The 10,851-nt window shown below is 42.8% G+C and overlaps 1 pseudogene; it reads right to left on the reverse strand.

Moving 5' to 3' along the window:
* Positions 1-5,400: 5,400 nt before the first annotated feature.
* LOC123074645 (uncharacterized) lies at positions 5,401-7,089 on the reverse strand (annotated as a pseudogene).
* Positions 7,090-10,851: the final 3,762 nt, after the last annotated feature.

Below are 10,851 nucleotides of genomic sequence, written 5' to 3' on the forward strand. Positions count from 1 at the left end.
CTGGAGCTGCTTGGGGAATATGCTTGGAGGGCATTGAAGAGCTTGGCCGTGAGCGCATTTCTGAGGAATTTGGCTTGCGAGCAGGCTTCTTTGGCATAGCCTTCTTGGGCTTGCTAGTAGAGGCCTCAGCAGTGGTAGCAGCAGTGTCTTTGTTGAATTTCCTCACTGCTTCTTTGGCCATTTTGGCCAGTTTAGCTTGCCACTTGGCCCATTCATCAGGATAGTCCTCACCGTGCTTGAGGCTAGTGGGATCAGCTTCTTGGCCAGGTGCCAATGGAGGTCTTGGGCAAGGAGGGTGTACTGCGAATTTCTTCATGTACTTAGGAGTGACATATCTGTACTCCCTTCATTCCCGTGCCCATCTTCTCTCAATCCTCTGTATGCACACCTTGTGCTCATTCTTTGTCTCCTTCCCATGAATTGCTTCATTAGGAGTGCAATATCCTACATAGATGTCATCAGGGATTTTGAAAGCAGTATTCACTTCCAGTTTCTTGCCTCCCTTCTGAGGTTTCTTGCCATCAGCCATTTTCTTCAACTGGGGATTCTGAACAATGGAATTCTCTAAAGAGGAATGCAATTTGTCTTCGAGGAACGCTGCAAATGAGTTAAGTTGATGACAACCTAGAGATTCAGCAGCGGACATGTGTACCTGTGAACAGAGTATAGGTGCGAAGAATTTGGAGAGGTCATATGCGTTCTCAGACGTTTTTGCAAAATGAACAAGTTTGAGGAATTTGACCAGAGGTATCTTGAGGAATTTCACTAAGCGTTCTTTGACTTAGGTTCCAGAGTAATATAGATTGAAAAATCCACACAATTGAGGAATCTTAAAGAAAAATGTTGCTTAGAAAACAGATCAAGAATAGATGCTTGTGTGAGGTGTTTAAAGTGTGGACGTTGAAGAATAAACACCTTTTGAAGATTTTGTGGAAATCATCAGAATCAACAAGGGCAGCAAAAAGAAATTTTATTTACCCTTGATGAAGAACACGACGAACTGGGAGTTGTAGATTGGATGTTCATCCGTTTAGATCTTCCACGCCCTAACTTGGCAGAGGAAGACAGCTACGACAGCGGCGGAGTGAAGATTTCCACGGCCGGCGCGAGTACGACGACGATGAGGTCGAGGCAGTGAAGCTCTTCCTCACCGGCGATGATGGAAGTAGCGGAGGCGCTAGGTCAGAGATCTCGAGCGAGGGGAGTGAGATCGAGCGGGGTAAATGCAGTCTGAGGAGGGTGAGGGGTATTTATAACCCAGGTGAAAAACCGCTCGCCCGAGGAAAATGGACGAACGTGCCCCTGACCCTTCTCATCCTAGCGACATGTGTCACCCACGTACACAGAGGTGGCGATCGTGTGAGATTGTGGGTGAATAGATAAATCTTATAGAGGGATGTGGAACGGTTTGAGCGGCAAAAGCCGAAAATTCAGATAAGAAAATTTTAATGTTTCGTTCGCAAATTCTTCAGCTGACAAGGACACAGTGAAGATTTTGAATGGGTTTCAAATAGAACGCACATGAAGAATTTGTGAACAGACTGGGTTGAGTTTAGCATAGAGGGGAATGGGTCCGATCACATTCACTTAACAGAAAAGCCAACTTGAAGAAATAGCAATAAGTGAATGTTGTAGAGGACTGAAAACTCAAATATATATATATATATATATATATATATATATATATTATATATATATATAGACAATGAAGAATACCGACGGAAAGAGTAAAGACATGGCAGAGTTGAAGAAATTGAACAATTGAGGAATTTCAAACACTGAAGAAAAACTCAAATTGAAGATTTTCAACTTTTGTTGGTGGCATGACCCACCGTATAAGAATGATGATTCAGATGCCGCGTACAATTGTCGTAGGGATCTGAGAATCAAATTCTTCGTTAATTTCTTCACACTTAGAGGGTTTGTCTTCATTGATTGAAGAAAAATGTTACTTCGTGTGTTGCACATCAATTTTGCATAAGTGTTAGGATGTGTGTCCTTTTCAAAGGACATTCGAAGATTCTAAGATATTTAGCTCACACCGCAACTTGCTAAATCTCTTCTCATCCAAGGGCTTTGTGAAGATATCGGCTAGTTGTTCTTCATTCTTCACGTGCTCGATAGAGATGTCGCCCTTCAACACATGATCACGAAGAAAATGATGACGAATCTGGATGTGCTTTGTCTTCGAGTGCTGAACTGGGTTATGAGCAATCTTGACGGCACTCTGATTGTCACGGTAGAGAGGCACATTCTTCACGTTGATGCCGTAGTCCTTGAGGGTTTGCTTCATCCATAGCAATTGAGCACAACACGAACCAGCAGTAATGTACTCAGCTTAAGCAATAGAGAGTGATACGCAGTTCTGTTTCTTCGAGGACCAACATACTAAGGATCGTCCGAGGAAATGGCATGTGCCTGATGTTGACTTGTAGTCCACACGATCACCAGCATGTCAGAGTCAGAATATCCAATGAGATCAAAAGCCGAGCCCTTGGGATACCATAATCCAAGTGTTGGAGTGTGAGCTAGATATCGAAGAATATGCTTCACAGCCTTATGGTGTGATTCCTTCGGTGTAGCTTGAAAGCGGGCACACATGAAAACACTAAGCATAATATCTGGCCTAGATGCACATAGATACAATAAAGAGCCAATCAAGGAGTGGTATACCTTTTGATCGAAGTCAATACCATTTTCATCGGTGCATAGATGGCCATTTGTGGGCATAGGGATTATGACGCCTTTGCAATCTTGCATGCCGAATTTCCTCAACACATCCTTAAGGTATTTCTCCGGAGATATGAAGATGCCGTTGTGCTGTTGACGAATTTGAAGACCTAAGAAGAATTTCAATTCTCCCATCATAGACATTTGATATTCCTCACTCATCATATAGGCAAATTCGTCACTATAACGTTGGTCAGTACAGCCAAAGATAATATCATCAACATATATTTGGCACACGAATAATTTATCATCATAGGTTTTGGTGAAAAGAGTTGGGTCAAGTGAACCGGGTTTGAAGCCTTTCTTCATGAGGAATTCCTTCAAGGTATCATACCACGCCCGAGGGGCCTACTTGAGGCCATAGAGGGCCTTATTGAGTCTGAAGACTTTTTTAGGATGCTTTGGATCTTCAAAATCTGAGGGTTGAGCAACATATACTTCTTCCTCAAGCTTACCATTGAGGAATGCACTTTTCACATCCATTTGATATAAGATGATATTATGATGGTTAGCATAAGCAAGTAGTAACAGGTGCAAAAGTTTCATTGAAATCAATTCCTTCAACCTGTGTGTAGCCTTGAGCTACAAGTCGTGCCTTATTCCTCACCACAAGGCCATTTTCATCTTGCTTGTTGCGGTAGATCCATTGGTGTTGATGATATTGTGCTTGCAAGGGTCTGGTCACTTGACAAGTTCCCAGATATTGTTGAGCTCGAACTGATGTAATTCCTCTTGCATCGCTTGAATCCACTCAGGCTCCAGAAATGCCTCGTCTACTTTGGTGGGCTCTATGATAGAGACAAAAGCAAAGTTCCCACAAAAGTTAGACAAATGTGAAGCCTTTGAGCGTGTGAGAGGACCTGGTGCGTTGATGTCGCTGATGATTTTCTCGATCTGCACTTCATTTGTGACGCGAGGATGAGCGGGTTGACGACGAAGAGTTGGCTTAGCATTTTCTTCAGAGCCATTTTCTTCAGGAGCACCAGCATGATGTTCTTCACGATCTGGAATGACTTCTTTAGCAGATTCTTTGGTACGAATGACATCCTCGATAGCCTTGAACTTGATGGATTCCTCAGGTGACTTTTCATCTAGCACAAGAGGTAGGTGCTCTCTTTGCGAGCCATTAGTTTCATTGAACCGCACATCTACAGTTTCAACAACCTTGTGGTGGACGGTGTTGAAGACTCTGTAGGTGTGCGAGTCCTTTCCGTAACCAAGCATAAAACCTTCATGTGCTTTCGGTGCAAATTTAGAATTGTGATGAGGATCTCTAATCCAACATTTAGCACCAAAGACTTTGAAATAACTCACATTGGGTTTGTTGTCAGTGAGGATTTCATATGAGGTCTTTATGAAGAATTTGTGAAGATATACCCTGTTGATGATGTGGCACACAGTATCAATTGCCTCAGGCCAAAAGTGACGAGGCATCTTGTATTCATCAAGCATAGTGCGAGCCATCTCAACAAGAGTCCTGTTCTTGCGATCCACGACGCCATTCGGCTGAGGAGTATAAGGAGCAGATAACTCATGAGTAACACCAAGTTCATCAAGATAGTCATCAAGACCAGTATTCTTGAACTCGGTCTCATTGTCACTTCCGATGTGCTTGATCTTCACACCAAAGTTGGTTGAAGCCCTTGAGGAAAATTGTTTGAAGACTTCCTGCACTTCACGTTTGTAAGTGACAATATGTACCCATGTATAATGAGAATAGTCATCAACAATAACAAAGCCATATAAAGATGCTTCAATGGTGAATGCAGCATAATGATTAGGGCCAAAGAGATCCATGTGAAGCAATTCAAATGGGCGAGTGGTAGTCATGATAGTCTTTGAGGGATGCTTGGCCTTGGTCATCTTTCCAACTTCACAAGCTCCACACAAGTGATCCTTGAGGAATTTGGCATCCTTGATGCCAATGACATGCTTCTTCTTCGCGAGCGTGTGCAAGTTCCTCATGCCAGCATGACCAAGTCGTCGATGCCATAGCCAGCCTTCTGAAGCTTTTGCAAGTAGACACATAGCAGGTTGTGGTCCTGTAGAGAAACCAACAATATAAAGTCTCCTCTCCTAAAGCCTTTGAAGACTTTGGAATGGTCAGCTTCCATGATCACAACACAACGATAGTTGCCAAAGACAAAAACCATATCAAGATCACAAAGCATTGAGACAGACATGAGGTTGAATCCTAAGGACTTGACAAGCATGACTTTGTCCATGTGTCGATCCTTTGAGATCGCAACCTTACCTAGACCCAATACCTTGCTTTTGCCTTTGTCAGCGTAGGTGATATTCTTCAGATGCGATGGAGATAAAGCAGTGTCCATCAATAAGTTCCTGTCACCAGTCATGTGATTTGTACATCCACTATCGAGGACCCACTCAGTGGCTTTGGGTTGATCATCCTGTAGATGAATTAGTGCAACTTACGAACTCATATACTTCATTAGTGAAGAATATGACATCAAATTCACCAGATCAATTTCATCAAGCAATACAACAGATATAGCAGTATGAGGATGTGAGAAATGAAAAGTCATTTCTTCATGATTAGCTTGCGTCCTTTCAAGCATTATTCAGGCCTCCAGCAAATTCTTCAGACGTTTAAGTTCGTCTGGAGACCTGACCCTACATAAGAGATTAGTTCTTTTTCTTCACCACCCACATCTGGAGGGGTGGCAAAGAGTTCATCATTCTGCGAGCTCCATACGAGAAAGGTGGCATAGACGCCAGTCCACTTCGTTTCACATAAGAGGGGTTAGGGTAAGCATATGAATAAGCAGAGAAATTCTTCGAGGACTTATGAACATAATGATTTGAAGAATAATGCACATATTCATAGCCCTTAGTCTTTCCCTGCGAAACATAAGTGTTAGCACGATGATGTTCATATGAGGACTTTGATCCATATGAGGAATTTGGTCCATATGAGGACTTGGATCCATATGAAGACTTTGGTCCATATGAAGAATTTTATCTGGGGTTCCTATTCTTCACAGGCGGTGTCATGATGACATTCACCTGAAGACTTTCAAGGCATCTTTTGGGAACCCAGATTTTCTTCATAGGGGGACAGTTCCTGCAGTTAGTGCCAACATATCTAGCAAATACTTCACCATTCTAATTTTTGAACAGTTTGTAGTTGGAGTCAAATGACTCATCAGAAGAATATGAAGATTCACATGTAAAACCAGATAAAGTAGATGGATCTACGGGAGGTACCTTTGCAGCAACCCATGAGGTTTTGGGATACTGCTCAGGTTTCCAGTAGGTCCCATCAGCATTAAGTTTCCTCTCAAAGGCAATACCCTCTTTCCTAGAGTTCCCGTTGAGGATCTGCTTTTTAAGCACATCACAATGAGCCTGATGCCCTTTGAGGCTTTTGTACATGCCTGTCACATACAATTCCTTCAGCCCTGTGTTGTCAGTGATACTGGTAGCATCCTCAGATGAGGAATTTGTGATAGCAGAGACGGTTGAAGAATTTGCAGCAATAGAAGCATTTGAACTTCCAGGTTAAGAATTAGCAGATTCTCGTTCAATGCATTTCAAACATGGTGGAATGAACTCTTCCTGAGCGGCACTGATCTGTTGAGCAAGCAATGAATCATGTTCCTTCTGAAGATCTTCGTAACTCTCCCTTAGCTTCTCAAGATCTTGCTTTCTTTGAAGAAATTCATAAGAAAGCTTCTCATGATCAGATAAGAGAGTGTTATGATGACTCTGAAGGTTATCAAACTTGGACTGAAGTATCTGAAGATTATCAGTCAAGGTTTGAGTGCGATCCATTTCTTCACCCAATAGGTCATCGCTTTTGTCTGGCATATTTTGAACCTTTTGCAAAGCTCTTTGTTGTTTAGTGGCAAGGGAAGCAAGTTTGGTATAGCTGGGTCCAAATTCATCACCAGATTCATCATCACTGGACTCAGATAGGTAGCATTCAGTTACCTTGGCACCTTTTGCCATAAGGCATGGTGCAGAGGATGATGATTCCGGATCGAAAGTCATCACCTTGAGCGATTCCTTGAAATCCTCAAACCAGGGATCATGACGAGTTCGATGACCTTCATTGACCTCAGAGAGTCGGTCCCAGATAAGCTTCGCATGGCTGAGATGCATAATGTTCCTGAACTGATTTTGGGACAAATAGGAGCAGATGATGTCCTTCGCCGTGAAGTTAAGTAGAGTGTACTTGCGAATATCATTAGCCTCTACCATCTTGCATAGATCGGTAAGACCAATCTCAGTGATGGTCCACAGTTCGCTGTTCATCGCCATGAGGCGCTTCTTCATCATCGCCTTCCACTTGGGATAATCATGACCGTCAAAGATGGGGCATGACACAGTCTTCATTCCTGCGGTTGACATAACTAAAACTCCAGGCGGTTAAACCAAAATCACACAGAACAAGGGAGTACCTTGCTCTGATACCAATTGAAAGTGCGTTATATCGACTAGATGGGGGTGAATATGCGATTTTTACAAATTCGTCACTGAGGAATTTCAGGGTGAGGAAATTCCTAAGTCATGAACAACTAGCAGCGGAATAAGTACTCAGAAGTAAGCATAACAGAGCAGTAGCACAGTCATCATGATGAAATGAAAACAAACACAGAGTACAAGTAGCATAAACATAGGATAAGTAGGCTGAAGACAAACTGACTGAAGAAATAAGATAGAAATTGAGAAAGTCTTCAGTCAAAGTCTTCAAACAGAAATGATCAAGTACAACAACATAGTAATCAGGAAATGAAAGGGTTGAGGAAATGGAACTAGTAGCTTGGTGAAGACAGTGATTTGGTAGACCAGTTCCAACTATTGTGACAGTCGTACGTCTAGTTGGAGCGGCTAGGTATTCAAACCTGAGGACACACAGTCCCGGACACACAGTCCTCACTATATTCTCCTTGAGCTAAGGTCACACAGACCTCACCCAATCACTCGTGGTAAGTCTTCAGGTGACTTCCAAACCTTCACAAACTCGCTCACTCGGTGATCCACAATTTCCTCTTGGATGCTCTAGACCATGACGCCTAACCGTCTGGAAGATGCACAGTCTTCCAAGGTAACAAGCATCGGTTCCACACAGGAACAATCTCTTCAGTGATGCTCAATCACTTTGGGTTTGTAGGTGTTTGGGTTTGGCTTTTCCTCACTTGATGATTTTCGCTCAAAGTCCTCGGAGGATGGGATGCTCTCAATGATAAGTGTCGGTTTCTCTCGGAGCAGCCATCCAACTAGTGGTTTTAGGGGGTGGCTATTTATAGCCTAGGGAGCAGCCTGAAATGATAAGACATAAATGCCCTTCAATGATATGACCGTCAGGTGGGAAGATATTTTGGGACAGCTGGCGCATAGCACAGCAACGGTCGGAAATTTGACAATCAAATTCCTCAGGGCTATCATATTCCTCACTTGTAGGCAATCTGCACTGGCGAATTCCTAACTCCTCAGTCAGAACAATTACTCAGAGACCAGAAGATCTTCGTCTGTGTCACTGAAGAAATTGACTGAACTGTATGACATTTCCAATGGCTTCACTCGAAAGGATTGGGTAGGTGTAGGATTTTGAGTTGAGCACCACTTGGAAACTTTTCCTTAGTTTTACCTCGACCCCCTTTAACAGTACGATGTTACCTATGACTCAAGAAAGAGAAAATGAAACTAAGGAAACAAAAGTCTTCACACTTCATATTCCTCGCATGAATATTAAGTCTTCACGGTCACACCAATTTCTTCACTTTCAAAGTCTTGAGAAAGCCAAAGTCTTCAGTTGAAGACATTCATTTTTAGGGGTCGACTTTCTCTATAAATATCAAACTCCTCATAGACTTATAGACCTTTTTACACTCACAAACACATTAGTCCCTTAACCTATAAGTCTTCAATACACCAAAATCACTGAGAGCACTAGATGCACTTACAGTCTCCCCCTTTTTGGTGATTGATGACAATATAGGTTAAGTTTTCAACGGGGATAAACATATGAAGTGTAAATACTGATACTAAGGAATTTGATTGCAAGATATAGAAGAACTCCCCCTGAAGATGTGCATATGTGAGGAATTTGTTTTTGAGAAGCAATGCACATTGTATAGTAGAATCATGGAGATCTCCCCCTATATCTTGTAATTCATACACGCATTTAACATATGATATGAAGAATTTGAAATGCATGATGAAATATGGTGACTGATGTACTTCATCATGCGTGCATTAACATATATGAGGAAATAGCATGCAGAAGAACATAGCAAAAGTATCAGACCACCATCGGAGTTAAGTTTACAACTCGATCCAACAAATGCTTCAGAAGAACGAGAGTTGTAACTTAGCAAAAACACGCCCATATATAGAGACCCGCTTGAAGACTAACTCAAATTTCTCCCCCTTTGTCATCGAATGACCAAAAGGGACGAAAAATGAGGACTAATGCCCCTGAAGAATATCAGCATGAAGTCGATGGAGGAGCACCAACGTTATTAGGGTCGGTTGTTGATGTAGGGCATGCCGCAGTGTCATCCAAGTCTTCATTTTCATCAGTCTCGCGTGATGAAGAATATGAGCTGGCCACCAAATGAGGAACTTTGACCTTCTTGAATATCTTCAAAGGTGGCTGAGACCAGTGAAAGTCCTGTTTGAAGCCCATCTACTTGAGATCTTCTTCACCATAGATGTGAGACAATACAGCCCAGGTGCGATCAAAAACTTCATGCAGATAGTAATGGTTCTTCTTCACTGAGTTCTCCGTGATTGTTATATTCTAAAGAATTGAACCAAACTGTCGCTTGACCCATTTGTGGTGGCAATCGACATTTTGATGAAGACTGAGGAGAAGCTCACGATCAGTCATCACCCTTGGAACAGTGGCTTGAGGATTTTGCTTTGAAGCATTTGCGGAAGTGCCATGAGTGGCAGAGTCATCATTGGTGGAGTAGGATGTTGTTTTGCGAAAATGTCCATCCCATGGACGTGTGCCTTCATCAATAACAGCAGCCTTGCCCTTCTCATCAGCTGAGGAAATAGTCCGTTTGAGGACTTCAATTAGGGGCAAATAGCTTCCATGATTGAGAGTGTCAGCCTTGTAGTTGATTGAAGACCTTGATCTGATGAATCTCATGATCCAGGGAGCGTAAGGCTTCAATTCAAACGTGGAAAGAGCGACATTGGCCAAAGTCCTCATGAAGAAATCATGGTAGTTGATAGGAACACCATGTATGATGTTAAAAGTAGATTATTCATGATGCCAATAACCTCTTCTTCATCAGAGTTGTGGCCCTTGATTGGACTGAGGGTGTTGGTCAATATCCTGTAAACTGTCCTTGGCACATAGAGCAATTCCTTGATGAGGAATTTGGTTCTATGAGCTTGGCCAGGCTTCAAAGGCTTCATCAGCACTTGCATGAAATGATCAGATAGTTCAGTGTCATGGTAGATGAGCCTTGCACCTTCAATGGGAGGACTGACTGGGATTGCATGAAGTAATTCAGAGGCCGGTGCTTTGTAGTGAGTGTTTCTAGTCAACCAGTCCAACACCCATGAATTCACATCTTCAACGTTGCCTATGATGTGCAACGTAGCATAGAACTGAAGAATGAGTTCTTCATCCAGTCGCAGATGTCGGTGCAGAAGTTGAGCAGCCCAGCGTCATGAATAACACTGAGGACTACGGTGAAGCAGGGCAGCGACTCCATATCCACATGAGGAATGTGCTCATGGTCAAATATCTTGTCTTTATCAAACAGGAGTGAAGAATAGAAATTCATTTGACTCGCTGTCCAGAAGCGCTTCCGTCGAAGGCGAGCAGAGTCATAGGGATTGTATTCCGTGAAGAAAATGTGCTCATTGAAGAAATCATCAGCTTTGAACTTTTGTTTCTTGGAGAGGGGATTCGCTGGCTTGGGCTGGGGATTGTCAGTCATAGCCTTCACAGCCTCTTGAATCACATTCTCTGGAGCCGCAGGCTGAGGAATTTCAGTTGTAATGTCTTCAGTAGCAGCCTGGGTCTCCATTTCTTCAGCAACATTTACATCAGCACTAGTGGCTGGAACTGCTTCAGGTATGGTGAGAAGAGAAGCTTCAGGTTCTTCAGAGCCCGTGTGAATTTCTTCAGTT

Source organism: Triticum aestivum, chromosome 3D, assembly GCF_018294505.1.
Source record: "Triticum aestivum cultivar Chinese Spring chromosome 3D, IWGSC CS RefSeq v2.1, whole genome shotgun sequence".
NCBI lineage: Eukaryota > Viridiplantae > Streptophyta > Magnoliopsida > Poales > Poaceae > Triticum > Triticum aestivum.